This window comes from Culex pipiens, chromosome 2, assembly GCF_016801865.2.
Source record: "Culex pipiens pallens isolate TS chromosome 2, TS_CPP_V2, whole genome shotgun sequence".
NCBI classification, from domain to species: Eukaryota; Metazoa; Arthropoda; class Insecta; order Diptera; family Culicidae; genus Culex; species Culex pipiens.
Genome location: NC_068938.1, coordinates 190936241 through 190953897, shown reverse-complemented (window position 1 = coordinate 190953897; position 17657 = coordinate 190936241). Strand labels below are relative to the sequence as shown.

Genomic DNA, 17657 nt, shown 5'->3' with positions numbered 1-17657 from the left:
AGTGGCCAGATTCCTTAGGGGTGTTCCGATGGAAGGCCATACGAGACTGGACAACATGGGTATCAAACTTCTTGATTTTCAATACTGGTAATGAAAATGGCCATTTTGACAGTATTGGCCACAACCTGGAGTGGCCGGTGCCCTCAGGCGGGTTCTCCCGGGAGGACATTTACCGAACCATACGGTTTTGGGCAATATTGGTATCAAATTTCATGGTTTTTGATATTGGTAATGAAAATGGCAATTTAGAAAAAGTTAAGTGGCCGGTGCCCTAAAGGAAAGTTTTCCCGGGAAGACATCTATTGAACCAACGAGTTTTGGCAATATGGGTATCACAACTCATGGTTTACAATACTGGCCATTTCGAAAAAGGTGGCAACAATCTGGAGAGGCCGCTACCTCACGATTGTTCCAATTGGGGGACAAACATCGAATTATAGAGATATCATGTTTTTGACAAAGAACTTTGTCCTAAGGGCTCTATTCTGGTGAGGTGTCAATCCAGAAAAACGAAAAATGTCGCGCGTTACGAAAATGTTGCATGCTTGGTACTGCGGAAGGGGTCTGCAACGAATGAAATGTGGCAACAATGGTGCAGCATTCTCGCGTGACAGTTCCAAGAAAGCAGGAGACGAGGCAAAATTTGCACCATGTTGCCACATTTCATGCTAACTATATAAGCTAACAGATAGCCTCTGAACAATTTTAGTTTTAATCGAAAATCCGTCAGAGACGGATCGACGGTGGTAATTTTATTGCTCACACACACATGCACACATTGAAAGACACAGGTTGTGCACCAACTTGGGAGGAATTCTGTTCTAACGAAGATTGTTAGATCGGTCACTCGAAAACCAGAATGATTTAAGGAAACGGGGTTGGGACCAAACTGGTAGGATATTGGCCACACCCGGAGTGGCCATGGCCCTGAGGGAAGGTTCTACCGGGGGGACATTTATCGAACCATTCGACTTGGGGCAATATGGGTATCAAAATTCATGGTTTTTGATACCGGTAGTGAAAATGGCCATTTTGACAGGATTGGCCACACCCGGAGTGGCCATGGCCCTGAGGGAAGGTTCTACCGGGGGGACATTTATCGAACCATTCTACTTGGGGCAATATGGGTATCAAAATTCATGGTTTTTGATACTGGTAGTGAAAATGGCCATTTTGACAGGATTGGCCACACCCGGAGTGGCCATGGCCCTGAGGGAAGGTTCTACCGGGGGGACATTTATCGAACCATTCGACTTGGGGCAATATGGGTATCAAAATTCATGGTTTTTGATACTGGTAGTGAAAATGGCCATTTTGACAGGATTGGCCACACCCGGAGTGGCCATGGCCCTGAGGGAAGGTTCTACCGAGGGGACATTTATCGGACCATTCGACTTGGGGCAATATGGGTATCAAAATTCATGGTTTTTGATACTGGTAGTGAAAATGGCTATTTTGACAGGATTGGCCACACCCGGAGTGACCATGGCCCTGAGGGAAGGTTCTACCGGGGGGACATTTATCGAACCATTCGACTTGGGGCAATATGGGTATCAAAATTCATGGTTTTTGATACTGGTAGTGAAAATGGCCATTTTGACAGGATTGGCCACACCCGGAGTGACCATGGCCCTGAGGGAAGGTTCTACCGGGGGGACATTTATCTAACCATTCGACTTGGGGCAATATGGGTATCAAAATTTATGGTTTTTGATACTGGTAGTGAAAACGGCCATTTTGACAGGATTGATCACACTCGGAGTGGCCAGTGCCATGGGGAATGTTCTTCCGGGAGGACATTTACGGAACCAAATAAATTGGGGCAATATGGGTATACAAATGCATGGTTTTCGATACTGGTATTAAAAATTACGGGAAGGTTTTCCCGGGAGGGTTCTGTTGGATGACGTTGTAGGGCTTTGGTGTATTGGGCAAAGTTGTAGAGGAGAAAATTTCATGAAAGTTTGTCAAAGGTGCCAAATTTGTAGCTCTTAATCTACTCGAAATATATGCCATTTTTGCAAAAATGGTAAAAAAGCACTTTTTTGGTGATAACTTAAAATGTTAGCATTTTAGCGGCCTACTATGTTCTGAAGATTTGTTTATGACATAAAATTACACATCTTTGCCGAAGACAGCAAAATGTGTTGAGCCTTTATTGAGGAGTTATAACCATTTTTGAAACTGCCACAGAATCCGCTTTGTAATTGCTGGCCCCGATACTCTTCAAGGGTGTTCCCCTCAGGAACTGGGAAAGATTTACTTTTACTTTTACTTATAACCATTTTTAAGTGATTTTGAGCCTATTTTCAAGTTGCAATGTTTTCAAAATGGCGCATTTTGGCGCAAAACCGAACAATGCACATGAAAGTACACACTTTCAACTAGATTTTCTGAATATATCTCCGTGTCTATCGGTGTCTATTTTTAGATATCTCAATTTGAATTTGACGGTTTTTAATCAATTTAATTATAATTTTTAAGCGGAATCTTATTGAAACGTGGTAATAATCGGTAAATTGATCGTTTTTTATGGAAAATACATTGTTCATGCTTAAAATTATGATATACATTTTAAAATTATGAATAAAAACATGTTTTCTCAAAAATAATGTAAGTGAAAATTTTAAATGATTGTCCGTATTTAGAATTAAGTATTTCCTGTTATATTAGGTCACTCTGGAAAAGTTGTCGTAATTTTTCATAGACGATGTAATTTCCATAAAAATCGATCAATTTACCCTTCAATTTACCGATTTTCACCTTGTATTCATTATGATTTCGAATAACATTTATAAATAAATTTATTAAAAATCTGACGAATTCAAATTGAGATATCTGAAAATAGACACAAATAAACACGAAAATATTTTCAGAAAATGTAGTTGAAAGTGTGTACTTTCAGGTGCATTGTTCGATTATGCGCCAAAATGCGCCATTTGAAAACATTGCAACTTGAAAATAGGCTCAAAATCACTTAATTTTTTTAAACTCCTCAATAAAGGCTCAAAACATTTTGCTGTCTTCGGCAAAGATGGGTAATTTTATGTCATAAACAACTCTTCAAAACATAGTAGGCCGCTAAAATGCTAACATTTTAAGTTATCACCAAAAAAGTGCTTTTTTACCATTTTTGCAAAAATGGCATATATTTCGAGTAGATTAAGAGCTACAAATTTGGCACCTTTGACAAACTTTCATGAAATTTTCTCCTCTACAACTTTGCCCAATACACCAAAGCCCTACAACGTCATCCAACAGAACCCTCCCGGGAAAACCTTCCCGTAATTTTTAATACCAGTATCGAAAACCATGCATTTGTATACCCATATTGCCCCAATTTATTTGGTTCCGTAAATGTCCTCCCGGAAGAACATTCCCCATGGCACTGGCCACTCCGAGTGTGATCAATCCTGTCAAAATGGCCGTTTTCACTACCAGTATCAAAAACCATAAATTTTGATACCCATATTGCCCCAAGTCGAATGGTTAGATAAATGTCCCCCCGGTAGAACCTTCCCTCAGGGCCATGGTCACTCCGGGTGTGGCCAATCCTGTCAAAATGGCCATTTTCACTACCAGTATCAAAAACCATGAATTTTGATACCCATATTGCCCCAAGTCGAATGGTTCGATAAATGTCCCCCCGGTAGAACCTTCCCTCAGGGCCATGGCCACTCCGGGTGTGGCCAATCCTGTCAAAATGGCCATTTTCACTACCAGTATCAAAAACCATAAATTTTGATACCCATATTGCCCCAAGTCGAATGGTCCGATAAATGTCCCCTCGGTAGAACCTTCCCTCAGGGCCATGGCCACTCCGGGTGTGGCCAATCCTGTCAAAATGGCCATTTTCACTACCAGTATCAAAAACCATGAATTTTGATACCCATATTGCCCCAAGTCGAATGGTTCGATAAATGTCCCCCCGGTAGAACCTTCCCTCAGGGCCATGGCCACTCCGGGTGTGGCCAATCCTGTCAAAATGGCCATTTTCACTACCAGTATCAAAAACCATGAATTTTGATACCCATATTGCCCCAAGTCGAATGGTTCGATAAATGTCCCCCCGGTAGAACCTTCCCTCAGGGCCATGGCCACTCCGGGTGTGGCCAATCCTGTCAAAATGGCCATTTTCACTACCAGTATCAAAAACCATGAATTTTGATACCCATATTGCCCCAAGTCGAATGGTTCGATAAATGTCCCCCCGGTAGAACCTTCCCTCAGGGCCATGGTCACTCCGGGTGTGGCCAATCCTGTCAAAATAGCCATTTTCACTACCAGTATCAAAAACCATGAATTTTGATACCCATATTGCCCCAAGTCGAATGGTCCGATAAATGTCCCCTCGGTAGAACCTTCCCTCAGGGCCATGGCCACTCCGGGTGTGGCCAATCCTGTCAAAATGGCCATTTTCACTACCAGTATCAAAAACCATGAATTTTGATACCCATATTGCCCCAAGTCGAATGGTTCGATAAATGTCCCCCCGGTAGAACCTTCCCTCAGGGCCATGGCCACTCCGGGTGTGGCCAATCCTGTCAAAATGGCCATTTTCACTACCAGTATCAAAAACCATGAATTTTGATACCCATATTGCCCCAAGTCGAATGGTTCGATAAATGTCCCCCCGGTAGAACCTTCCCTCAGGGCCATGGCCACTCCGGGTGTGGCCAATCCTGTCAAAATGGCCATTTTCACTACCAGTATCAAAAACCATGAATTTTGATACCCATATTGCCCCAAGTCGAATGGTTCGATAAATGTCCCCCCGGTAGAACCTTCCCTCAGGGCCATGGCCACTCCGGGTGTGGCCAATCCTGTCAAAATGGCCATTTTCACTACCAGTATCAAAAACCATGAATTTTGATACCCATATTGCCCCAAGTCGAATGGTTCGATAAATGTCCCCCCGGTAGAACCTTCCCTCAGGACCATGGCCACTCCGGGTGTGGCCAATATCCTACCAGTTTGGTCCCAACCCCGTTTCCTTAAATCATTCTGGTTTTCGAGTGACCGATCTAACAATCTTCGTTAGAACAGAATTCCTCCCAAGTTGGTGCACAACCTGTGTCTTTCAATGTGTGCATGTGTGTGTGAGCAATAAAATTACCACCGTCGATCCGTCTCTGACGGATTTTCGAATAAAACTAAAATTGTTCAGAGGCTATCTGTTAGCTTATATAGTTAGCATGAAATGTGGCAACAATGGTGCAGCATTCTCGCGTGACAGTTCCAAGAAAGCAGGAGACGAGGCAAAATTTGCACCATGTTGCCACATTTCATGCTAACTATATAAGCTAACAGATAGCCTCTGAACAATTTTAGTTTTATTCGAAAATCCGTCAGAGACGGATCGACGGTGGTAATTTTATTGCTCACACACACATGCACACATTGAAAGACACAGGTTGTGCACCAACTTGGGAGGAATTCTGTTCTAACGAAGATTGTTAGATCGGTCACTCGAAAACCAGAATGATTTAAGGCAATGGGGTTGGGACCAAACTGGTAGGATATTGGCCACACCCGGAGTGGCCATGGCCCTGAGGGAAGGTTCTACCGGGGGGATATTTATCGAACCAGTCGACTTGGGGCAATATGGGTATCAAAATTCATGGTTTTTGATACTGATAGTGAAAATGGCCATTTTGTCAGGATTGGCCACACCCGGAGTGGCCATGGCCCTGAGGAAAGGTTCTACCGGGGGGACATTTATCGAACCATTCGACTTGGGGCAATATGGGTATCAAAATTTATGGTTTTTGATACTGATAGTGAAAATGGCCATTTTGACAGGATTGGCCACACCCGGAGTGGCCAGTGTCCTGAAGAAGGTTCTACCGGGGGTACATTTATCGAACCATACGACTTGGGGCAATATGGATATCAAAATTCATGGTTTTTGATACTGCACCCAGAACTGGACATCGGCATTCGAGAGTATAAAGAGCACGATTCGGTAGTAAAATGTTACTGTGTGCGGACTGAGAGGATAAATCCCGAAATTACCGAGAGTACTTTACTCATGGGTTCATTTTCAAAAAAAAGTTCATCCATAAAAAAACGAACCGGTACCGAGACTCGAACCCAAGACCTTCGGCATATTGATCCGTGCCTTTGCCGTATGGGCCACCATGGTTCGGTGACTGGGGTTGGGACCAAACTGGTAGGATATTGGCCACACCCGGAGTGGCCAGTGCCTTGGAGAAGGTTCTACCGGGGGGACATTTATCGAACCATTCGACTTGGGGCAATATGGGTATCAAAATTCATGGTTTTTGATACTGGTAGTGAAAATGTCCATTTTAACAGGATTGGCCACACCCGGAGTAGCCATGGCCCTGAGGGAAGGTTCTACCGGGGGGACGTTTATCGAGCCATTCGACTTGGGGCAATATGGGCAATTTATATCCACAGAGGTGCCATTGAATGCAAATATTTAATTAGAATTAATTACTCAGGATTAAATAAATTGGCAAAGAATTAAAAAATATAAATAAAAATAGCATGATTTTTTGAGTTTTGTACAAAGTTCTTTGTCATATTGGTCATGTAGAACATAACCACCTGCACCTTTTTTTAATACGGAGCTTAAAGAGAAATTAAACGAAAATATAAATCCAATAATGTTTTGATTTTATCTGACGCATAATTCAACAAAATTGCTTAATTTTAAAAGCTTTTCTGCTAAGTTCTTTGTCATACTGGTCATGTGTAACATAACCACCTGCACCTTTTTTCATACTAAAAATGCATATGGTACACTTGCCCCACCTGAACAAGATTTTTTTAAAGCTATCAACAAAAATAATAATAAATAATAAAGTTAAATCATACTTTATAATAGGTGCAAGTCATTGGAAGGGACACTACTGATCTAGGAAAAATAGCATTTTGATAAAATGAGCCTTAAAACGGTCCCTAAGCCTTATTTTGTACTTTCCATATATTATAAGAAAACAAAAGTTAAGGAGCGGCCGTGGCTGACTGGTTACGGTGTTCGCTTTGTAAGCGAATGGTTCTGGGTTCGATTCCCATCTGCTCCCAACGAGAAAGTTAAGAACACATTAATTTAAAATGATGAATATGAACGAAAAATCTAAGTCGCTCGAGGCGGGGTTCGATCCTCCGTCCTTTGGATTGGTAAGCAAAAATGCTAACCACTAGGCCATGACGACTTGGTGAGCATGGACTGGAATTAGGAGTACTTTTACAGAGAGCGAGTTGTGGCGCTATAACCACGGCAAATAGTGTCCAGGGCATTCGTGGAAATACAATGTCCTATCCCAGAGGGTCCCGGAGTACCAAACCTTCTTAGCATGGTGCTCCCAACGAATACAACCAAAATCTCGGAGCGTATGGTGGTGTGTCCCCACGCTTCTTCCTCCCCTGTCGATTCAGAATTGTGTTGTTGTTCGAACACTCAGTGCTCAAACTCAACCCAATTACGAGTCATCTTTGCGATACGGCTTTACGCAGTAGGCCTGGCCGCTTTAACGCTTGTGATGTTTCAATGTATTCCGATGCAATGGCGCACTACAAATGTTAATAAATGACAAGAAGAGTGCTAGGCGTCATCTAACCTAAGGCACTCTCCAGGATCCCTTCGAAAGATTGGCTGCGCTAGGGTCTGATTAGATTAGATTAGATTAGATTATAAGAAAACAAAAGTTTTGAAAAAAAAACTTCATTTAACCTTATGCCCCGTGGCGTTTACGTCGTTTTGGCGGTTATGTGGTAGTAGAATCAGCTAATTGCATTGATAGCAACAATTCTTCATACTGGAAATAATCAAAATTGTAAAAATTACGGCCGTACGAGCGATTGTTCCTCTTGCCCCATATGGTCGTCTTGCCCCACCTTCCCCTATATCGTCAATACTTGGGTATTTTGGAAACTAATGATTGCAAAACAACTGGACAGGTATATAAAGCATTTTTAAACACTTTTTTTCATTCAAATGTTAAAACCATGGCTAGCAAATTGAATTTTTATACTTTTTTAGTCATTTGCATCACAAGGGGCATGTGTTTTTAAAAAAATATCTATTTTGAGAAGAGATTTTTAGACCGATTTGGTAAATGTTTGTGATAAACTTTTCAGAAAAAATAAGCAAACGGTAAAAATTCTCGATTTTTTTAACTTTTAATGACTTATAGTCCAATTCATATGATATATAATATTGTTTTCGAATTTTTTTTAACATTTTTTAGGTGGCAAAGAGTAGCACCTTTTGCTTTAGAGTTCAGGATTCTCAAACCAGAGATGTGCATTTTCGAAAAATATATATTTAAAAAAATAAAATTAAATTTAGATAAAGTTAAAATATCGTCAAACAAAATTTTGAAAATCATTTTTATGATGAAAAATCAAACTTGCAATTGAAAATGACTTTCAAAATATTTTTTTTTAGTTGTTCAGTTTTTTGCTATCTAAAAATACTTTATCAGCGAGGAAAAGCGCACCTGCAAAAAAAATATATATATTTTCGGAATTTTCCTATTTGTTGATCTCTGAATGCTGGTTGCTGAGATATCCTAAAGGTAAATTATAGGGAATTTTCTCAGCTGAGCAGTTCTCTACGGAATCGGTCTTTTTTCTTTAATTTTAATTTTTGTATTTTTTAATCCGGCTGAAACTTTTTTGGTGCCTTCGGTATGCCCAAAGAAGCCATTTTGCATAATTAGTTTGTCCATATAATTTTCCATACAAATTTGGTAGCTGTCCATACAAAAATGATATGTGAAAATTCAAAAATCTGTATCTTTTGAAGGAATTTTTTGATCGATTTGGTGTCTTCAGCAAAGTTGTAGGTATGGATATGGACTACACTGAAAAAAAAATGATACACGGTAAAAAAAAATTGGTGATTTTTTTTATTTAACTTTTTGTCACTAAAACTTGATTTGCAAAAAAACACTATTTTTAATTTTTTTTATTTTTTGATATGTTTTAGAGGACATAAAATGCCAACTTTTCAGAAATTTCCAGAATGGGCAAAAAATCTTTGACCGAGTTATGATTTTTTGAATCAATACAGATTTTTTCAAAAAATCGAAATATTGGTCGCAAAAAATTTTCAACTTCATTTTTCGATGTAAAATCGAATTTGCAATCAAAAAGTACTTTAGTGAATTTGTGATAAAGTGCACCGTTTTCAAGTTATAAACATTTTCAGGTAACTTTTTTGAAAATAGTCGCAGTTTTTCATTTTTTAAAAATAGTGCCCATGTTTGCCCACGTTTGAAAAAAATATTTTTGAAAAGCTGAGAAAATTCTTTATATTTTGCTTTTTCGGACTTTGTTGATACGACTCTTAGTTGCTGAGATATTGCCATGCAAAGGTTAAAAAACAGGAAAATTGATGTTTTCTAAGTCTCACCCAAACAACTCACCATTTTCTAATGTCGATATTTCAGCAACTAATGGTTCGATTTACAATGTTAAAACATGAAACATTCGTGAAATTTTCCGATCTTTTCGAAAAAAATATTTTCAAAAATTTAAAATCAAGACTAACATTTCAAACGGGCCAAACATTCAATATTACGCCCATTTGAAATGTTAGTCTTGATTTAAAATTTTTGAAAATATTTTTTTCGAAAAGATCGGAAAATTTCACGAATGTTTCATCTTTTAACATTGTAAATCGGACCTATAGTTGCTGAAATATCGACATTAGAAAATGGTGAGTTGTTTGGGTGAGACTTAGAAAACATCAATTTTCCTGTTTTTTAACCTTTGCATGGCAATATCTCAGCAACTAAGAGTCGTATCAACAAAGTCCGAAGAAGCAAAATATAGAGAATTTTCTCAGCTTTTCAAAAATATTTTTTTCAAAGGTGGGCAAACATGGGCACTATTTTTAAAAAATGAAAAACTGCGACTATTTTCAAAAAAGTTACCTAAAAATGATTATAACTTGAAAACGGTGCACTTTATCAAAAATTCACTACAGTACTTTTTGATTGCAAATTCGATTTTACATCGAAAAATGAAGTTGAAAAATTTTTGCGACCAATATTTCGATTTTTTGAAAAAATCTGTATTGATTCAAAAAATTATAACTCGGTCAAAGATTTTTTGCCCATTCTGGAAATTTCTGAAAAGTTGGCATTTTATGTCCTCTAAAACATATCAAAAAATAAAAAAAAATAAAAATATTGTTTTTTTGCAAATCAAGTTTTAGTGACAAAAAGTTAAATAAAAAAATCACCAATTTTTTTTTACCGTGTATCATTTTTTTTCAGTGTAGTCCATATCCATACCTACAACTTTGCTGAAGACACCAAATCGATCAAAAAATTCCTTCAAAAGATACAGATTTTTGAATTTTCACATATCATTTTTGTATGGACAGCTGCCAAATTTGTATGGAAAATTATATGGACAAACTAATGATGCAAAATGGCTTCTTTGGGCATACCGAAGGCACCAAAAAAAGTTTCAGCTGGATTAAAAAGTACAAAAAAAATCGAATGACCGAAATCTCAGAGAATTGCTCAGCTCTTTAATATGTTTTGCAATGGTGCTTTTATCTCATAAAATATTTATGAAATGCATAAAACTGAACATTTTTCGGAAAAAGAATACTTAAAAATGCCTTTTTCTTAAAAACGATGCTCTTTACCAAAAAAATGTTCAAAGTAATTTTGGATAGCAAATTTGAATTTGCATTTAAAAAAATATTTTCAAAAATTTGCTTGACAGTATTTTTGTCTTAGTTTTTTTTTCAAAAATCACATTTTTGCTTAAATTTATCAGATTTTGAACTACCCTAAACTCTAAAAATCGAGTTTTGCCTAGTACCTTATTTTTCTGGTTCAAATTATAACCTACAACTTTGTGAAGACACTAAATCAATCAGAAAATCTTTCCTCAAGAAACAGATTTTTATAAATTCACATGCCTTTTTTTTAAGACCAGCAAAATAGTATGGAGACTTGTATGGAAAAGCTAATTGGCATAGAGAATGCATGGACAAAGTATTTTTTTGTTTGGGCATTAGGGTGACCTACGCCGTGTTAGGGTGGTTCGAAAAATGGCAATTTTCGTCGATTTTCGCAAAAACCACTTTTTTTCAAAAAATCATATCTCCGCGCCATTTCATCCGATTTTAGCTGTCCTAGACGCAAAAGAAAGGTGATTAGTTTGGCTATTTGGGAAAAATAGTAAGAAGTTTCAAAAATCTAGCTTAACATTTGAAAAGGTCGTATGAAAACTTAAAATGCTGTTTTGAAGGTCTCGGGACCAAAGAGCCTATGTCTGAAAATATTTTTATCGGATTCCTCGGAAAATTTCACATAACATAACAAAAAATGGTGAAGTTATGTTTTCGATACTCTGAGATACGATTTTTTGAAAATAAAAACTGGATTTTTCGACGCGCCACGCGCAAAAATGGGAAAATGACGAAAACGGCAAAAAATCGACTTTTTTCACTAAAACTGCGATAACTTTAAAATTTCAGCGATGACCTATACATGTTAGGGTACCAATTTTTTTGTAATTAAAAGACGCAACTTTTGGTACCATAACATCTATCGCTGAAATTTTGAAGTTATCGCAGTTTTAGTGAAAAAAGTCGATTTCTTGCCGTTTTCATCATTTTCCTATTTTTGCGCGTGGCGCGTCGAAAAATCCAGTTTTTATTTTCAAAAAATCGTATCTCAGAGTATCAAAAACATAACTTCACCATTTTTTGTTATGTTATGTGAAATTTTCCGAGGAATCCGATAAAAATATTTTCAGACATAGGCTCTTTGGTCCCGAGACCTTCAAAACAGCATTTTAAGTTTTCATACGACCTTTTCAAATGTAAATCTAGATTTTTGAAACTTCTTACTATTTTTCCCAAATAGCCAAATTAATCACCTTTCTTTTGCGTCTAGGACAGCTAAAATCGGATGAAATGGCGCGGAGATATGATTTTTTGAAAAAAAGTGGTTTTTGCGAAAATCGACGAAAATTACCATTTTTCGAACCACCCTAACACGGCGTAGGTCACCCTAATGGCCAAACAAAAAAATACGGGTCTAATTATTTTGGCCAAGGATCCCCCAGAAAAAAATTGAGCTCAATCGGAAAACTTTTTTTTGGAATCATGCTGTTTTCGTGGGGAATTGCTGATATAAGTTACTAAAATGAAATGATGTTGATAAAATGAAAGGAAAGTTAAAAATGTTTTACAATTTATTATAAAATGTTAGCAATCAATTGTTTCTTCCTTTATTCTAAATGGAAATTTTTAAAATGTTTAAAAATAATGCACTAAATAATATAAAAACAGATCAAATTATGTAAAATTTTATGAGATATTTCAATCAAGTTGATTCCAGAATAAACCTCTTCATAATTATGAAATCAATATTTGATAAGGTCAATCCAATCACAAAATCAAATCGCAAAGGGTCGTTTTCCTTAACTTTTGACCTTCCTCCAAGCAGACTCACTGTCCCAAGAGCCCACCCCGCCCCGCCGCTCCAAGTAGATCATCGTTGACCATCTCATCTCATCTTCATAACGATCCGGTCCCGGTCTTGGGACATGACACATGATGACCACTTCTTCCTTTATACCCACAGCACACACACCCAAGAAGATATAAAGTTTCAAGTGTGTTTACCTTCCGTGGTCTTCTTCTTTTTTGAGGTTCTTCAAGACATTGTCCACAGCACCGTAGGAAAAAGAACCCAATAATGAGCAACGGCCCCAGAACCGTCATTAGCATTCATTTATTCATGAAAACTCGTAAAAAAAACTCAACTCCGGGCCTTCACGTCTCTCTCTTCAAGCGACAACGGATCACTCTTTTTCGGAGGCCCGACGAAACCCCGGCGGTGATGGACACACTCGGACAGCTGGTGTGGCGCTCTGGGGACTTGTCAACCTGCGAGGTTCTTAAGACGACGGGGACAAAAATCCGCGCGCGCTGGCGAGAAACTTACGTGGTCGGGGATGTTAATTTGCGCCTCAACAAGCTTCCCGGTCCGTAAATAATAATTAAAATGTTAATGCTGACGTGACACCCTGTCAGGTGGGAGAGAAAGACCTGGCAGGGGTCCGTCCGTCCGGCAAAAGTGGCCACTTCTGGAGTGAACAATTGGAGCACTAATACACAATACAAAGACCCAGAAGATCTCGAGGGGATCTCCCCAAAAAGTTCCCGCCGAGGTGTCATGTGGCGTGTGAACTTCTTCAATGAATTTTAATTTGCTGATTAGTCTGATTTTGCCGCGTAAGGAATGTTGAGCATCTTGAACCCGAAACCAAAAACGGGTGTGAGTTATTCTAATTGTTTTCCCAAACTTGACGCGGTCTCAGCTTGGGTAATAATCGTAAAGTTACACATGTTATCGCACAAAGGGTAATAATGTAGCAAATTTGTTGCGTTATAATTTTGGCGTCTAATGTGATGGAAATAGCGCCGGATTTGGAGCGAAATTAATAAGGTAGGCAGTAGATAAAAATCTCATATGGCTTCAGATAAACGTCAGACTATCAAGGAGATGATAATCGAAAAAGTATTTCATGAATACAAATCTAAGGAATAAATTACTTGTTTCCGAATAAAACAAGAATCCAATTATTTATTTGTTATTCAATTCTTTTTAAAGGTCCTATAAGGCTGGTACAAATTTTATGTGAAGTTTTTGTCTCTCCAAAGCAAAAATAAATATTTTTTTTCAAAATATTTAAAAATTTCGATGGAAATTGAACTGCAATCAGCTGAAATCAAGTTAAAATGCATTTCTCCTGCGTTTAGAATCATTTTTAGTTGCTTGGGTTGACTCCCCCCTTCCCTTCGACCCTGGTCAGAGCCGAGCGACAAAAACTTTGAAAAATATTTGCATCGGCCTAAACGAATATGTTTCATATGTTTATAGGTTATTTAAAAAAAAATCCATGTTTGTATATTATTTAAACAAACATGCATTAACAGTTTTATTGTTGGTTTTAAAAGCTATTTTTTTATTCAAAAAAAAAAATTAAAGTGGAAGTGTGATAAGTTGACAAGTTTTACCTCATGCAAATCATGTATTCAAATAAAAACAATCAAGCGATGAAAAAATCATCGACACATTTTTTTACTTAGCACAATGAAATTTATCGAAACAAAGCAATAGCAATCTCATAGGTGAATTCGAATGTAAAACGTTTTATTCAGTTTAATGTGATATTCCTTATTTAATTTAGTTAGTGAACTTGTAAAATTTTGCAAACGGTGTGAAATTTGTAAATTTTCGAGAAATTAGATATTTTTCTCAATTTCAATGCTTAAACGTAATACAAATAAACAAATTTTTCATTAATTCATTCATTTAATTTTAAATTGATTTAATGTATTTTTTCCGAAGTCAAAAAAAGTCATTCAAATCAAACAAAATTTTAATCATCAAATCAAAACAAAATACATTTCTGAAACATAACTAGAAGTTGTTGTAATATTTTAAAATATTGTTGCTTTTAAAACAAATATTGGAGTTTACACAGCTGAACAAAAATTGTATTATTTCCAAGTTTATACACACTAAAAAAATAATAATATTACACTAGACGTAATTGCAAATCTAACGTAAAATACAAGCATGTAAATTCAAAACATGCGTAACATTATGTGTTCTTGAACGCAAATGGATTAGTTTTCTTGTGCATTCACGGACACATAATTTTACATCTAAGGAATCGTAATATTCGCGCACTCTTGATGCACATACCTAGAGCGTGTTATTTGATGTAATTTTCAAGCAAATCAGACCCAATTTTATTTGTTCTCAGATATTTCACTTGACCGTGCAGCGAAACGTCAGCCATGTTGAATTTAGCTGACGGATGGTGCGCTTGAGAACAAATTTCATTTTCGCGAAACCTTTGAAAAAGCAGTAACTATCTTTCACTGAGTATCAGGGGAACGTTAAAAACATTGTAAAAGGTAAGTTGATTGATTTTCCGTTGAAAACTAAAAACAATCTAACAATATTTGTGCTTTTACAGGTGCGCGTGTTTTGTTTCGCCAGCTTTTCCATCATTTGGTACAGCTCCGGATCTCAACCTGCGCGAAGGTTGGCGGAAGAAAAAGCTCAGTTCTTGGCTTAAACGGTCAGTGTCCATTGCGGATCCGACGGAATTTGACCAGCAAAGGCGATCTGATGAAGTTTCCCGGCCAACATCAAAACACAACAAGGCACAGCGTGTCGTCGAATCGATTGAGGTGACCACTAGTAGCTGGAACCGGTGTCTGAAAACAATGGGGGATGTGACTGTCTGAGAAAATCTCCCGCAGAGGAGAAATCGTTGAAATCAGAAGTGCTAACTAAAGACAAAATAATAAAAAAGTGTGAATTGTCATGAAATAACGAGTGTTCGAATAAAAATTACTTATTTGTGAATAAATGTGGTGTTTTTCTCCCAATCCAATAAGAATTCTCCCAGCCCAATAAGAAAAAAAAATCCAATAAAATTACGTTCGATGTAATTTTACACGACCATGTCCAGTCTTGTTTGGGTCGTGTAATTTTAAAATCAGACTGAATTTTACGTCTTATTTGACGCTCCAGTTATGTGCATCAAATAGACAGAATATTACAGGATTTTTTCGAAGTGTGATATCAATTCATTTCAAAAGTAAACAAAACATTTATTCTGATAATGAGAACATTGCACAATTTTTTGTTCACGTGAATTAATAAATTTTTAATAATAGAATAGCAAAAAATCTTTTATGAGAGACATTCAGAGGATACAGATGGTATTGTTTGCCCATTTTTAAAACGTTTTGATTAAAATTAACGAATTTAACTGAGAATCAAAACATATAATGAAATTTTCTAAAAGGAACTTTGAATTCAAAACATTTTAGGCCATAAAATCAATTGAGCCATCTTAATTTTACAAACTTTTAAATTAATTCATACCCTGCCTCCCCTCCAACATTCAGAACTGTTAAATTTTCGCCTGCAAGAATTTTAAAGATTTTGTATCGATACCTTGCCAGATTTTAAAATTTTTGTCCTGGGTTCGTTTGATTGACCCCGTCGAAATTTTAATTATAATTTCTGTTATGTTTCTGCCAGAAGATTCCAAAATATATTTATTTTTGTATAAGGCCGTTGCAAACATTTTTCAAAGTTTATGTCGCACCTCCTCCCCCTTTCCTTCAAAATTGGTTCGAAAAATCAGGGGGCAAAAAAATATATTTTTTCAATAAACTTAAAAATTTCGATGGTCTAATCCACTGAAAACAATCTCAAATGCTTTTTTCTGCATTAATAATCATATTTAGCATGTTTGGGCCCGTTAAAAAATATTTGGAATTTTTAATGAAATTCCAATGTACAGCTTCGCAAAAACTTATTCTCCCGCAATTTTTTTTGTCAGTATTAACATATTTTGGAAACTTGTAAAACAAATTGACAGGTGTCTAATGCATTATAAGAAAAACTTTCTTCATGCAGATGTTAAAACTGAATTTATTCTTTTTAACAATTTTTTTTTGCCCCCTCGACTTTGGTCATAGCCGAGGGACATAAACTTCAAAAAATATTTGCAAAGGTCTAATTTCATTATAAAACATATTCTTGTTTCCTGATTTGTGTTTGAGATTTGTTGTTCAAATTTTTAAACAATTATTTAATTTTTTTGCCCCCTCCCCCTCGACTTTGGTCAGAGCTGAGGGACATAAACTTCAACAAATGTTTGCAACGGCCTGATTTTATTATAAAACATTTTCTTGTTTTCTGATTTGGGTTTGAGCTTTGAATAACATTCTGGAAATTTGTTTCAGATTGATTATATAGCAAATAATTTTGCTTCTTGACTTTTTCAATGCAATTTTTGAAGGCTATTAAAAACTATTTTATTGAGCTTAATAAAGTTATTTTATTCATTTTGACTGAACAATCTGTTAAATCGAATTGGTTCGATAAATAATGTCATGTTTAGAATAATTTCATATTTCTCAAAACAATTAAAAAAAAGGAAGAATAGATTTTCTATTCATATTACGTTAAAAATTGGTACAGAAAATTAATAATATTAATTTGTGTATAAAAAGAAATTTATTAAATTTCGACATAAATTTTTTATTTAGGTAATTTTAACATTTTGAACATTCCGTGAAATTTGGTGTTTTAAAATTAAGGTCCCCTTGAAAAAAAAAAGGAAAATTTTGAGCGTAAAAAGTAACGAGAGGATTCATGAAAATATTGAAATATTGATGTTCTTTCAAAATTTGTCATTATGTTTATCACGTCTTACATTCGTTGGTTATAAAGTAAGCTTCATGATAATTCAATTGCCGGTCATATTTATATTTTTTTTCCTTAACTAAGATCAAGAATGTATAAATTCCAGCTATATTTGAGAATATAAAAAAATGCTTGAAATTTAAAAAAAATAAAAGAGTTTAAAAATTGAATTTACGAGCCATGGTTTCAACATTTGAATGAAAAAAGTGTTTAAAAATGCATTATACACCTGCCCAGTTGTTTTGCAATCATTAGTTTCCAAAATATATAAGTATTTATTGACGATTTTTTTTTTTTGCGAAAAAATGTTTTTGCGGTGCTGTGCATTGGAATTTCATAAAAAATCAAAATATTTTTATTCCAGCTCAAACATGCTAAATATGATTATCAATGCAGAAATATGTA

General features: G+C 36.3%; 1 long non-coding RNA gene across 1 annotated transcript; it reads left to right on the top strand.

Annotated features, from left to right (window-relative positions):
• The first annotated feature begins 14535 nt into the window (after positions 1–14535).
• LOC128093077 (uncharacterized) lies at positions 14536–15269 on the top strand. The gene is made up of 2 exons (XR_008212222.1): positions 14536–14938; positions 15001–15269. It is a non-coding gene; the product is annotated as an uncharacterized LOC128093077 (long non-coding RNA).
• Positions 15270–17657: the final 2388 nt, after the last annotated feature.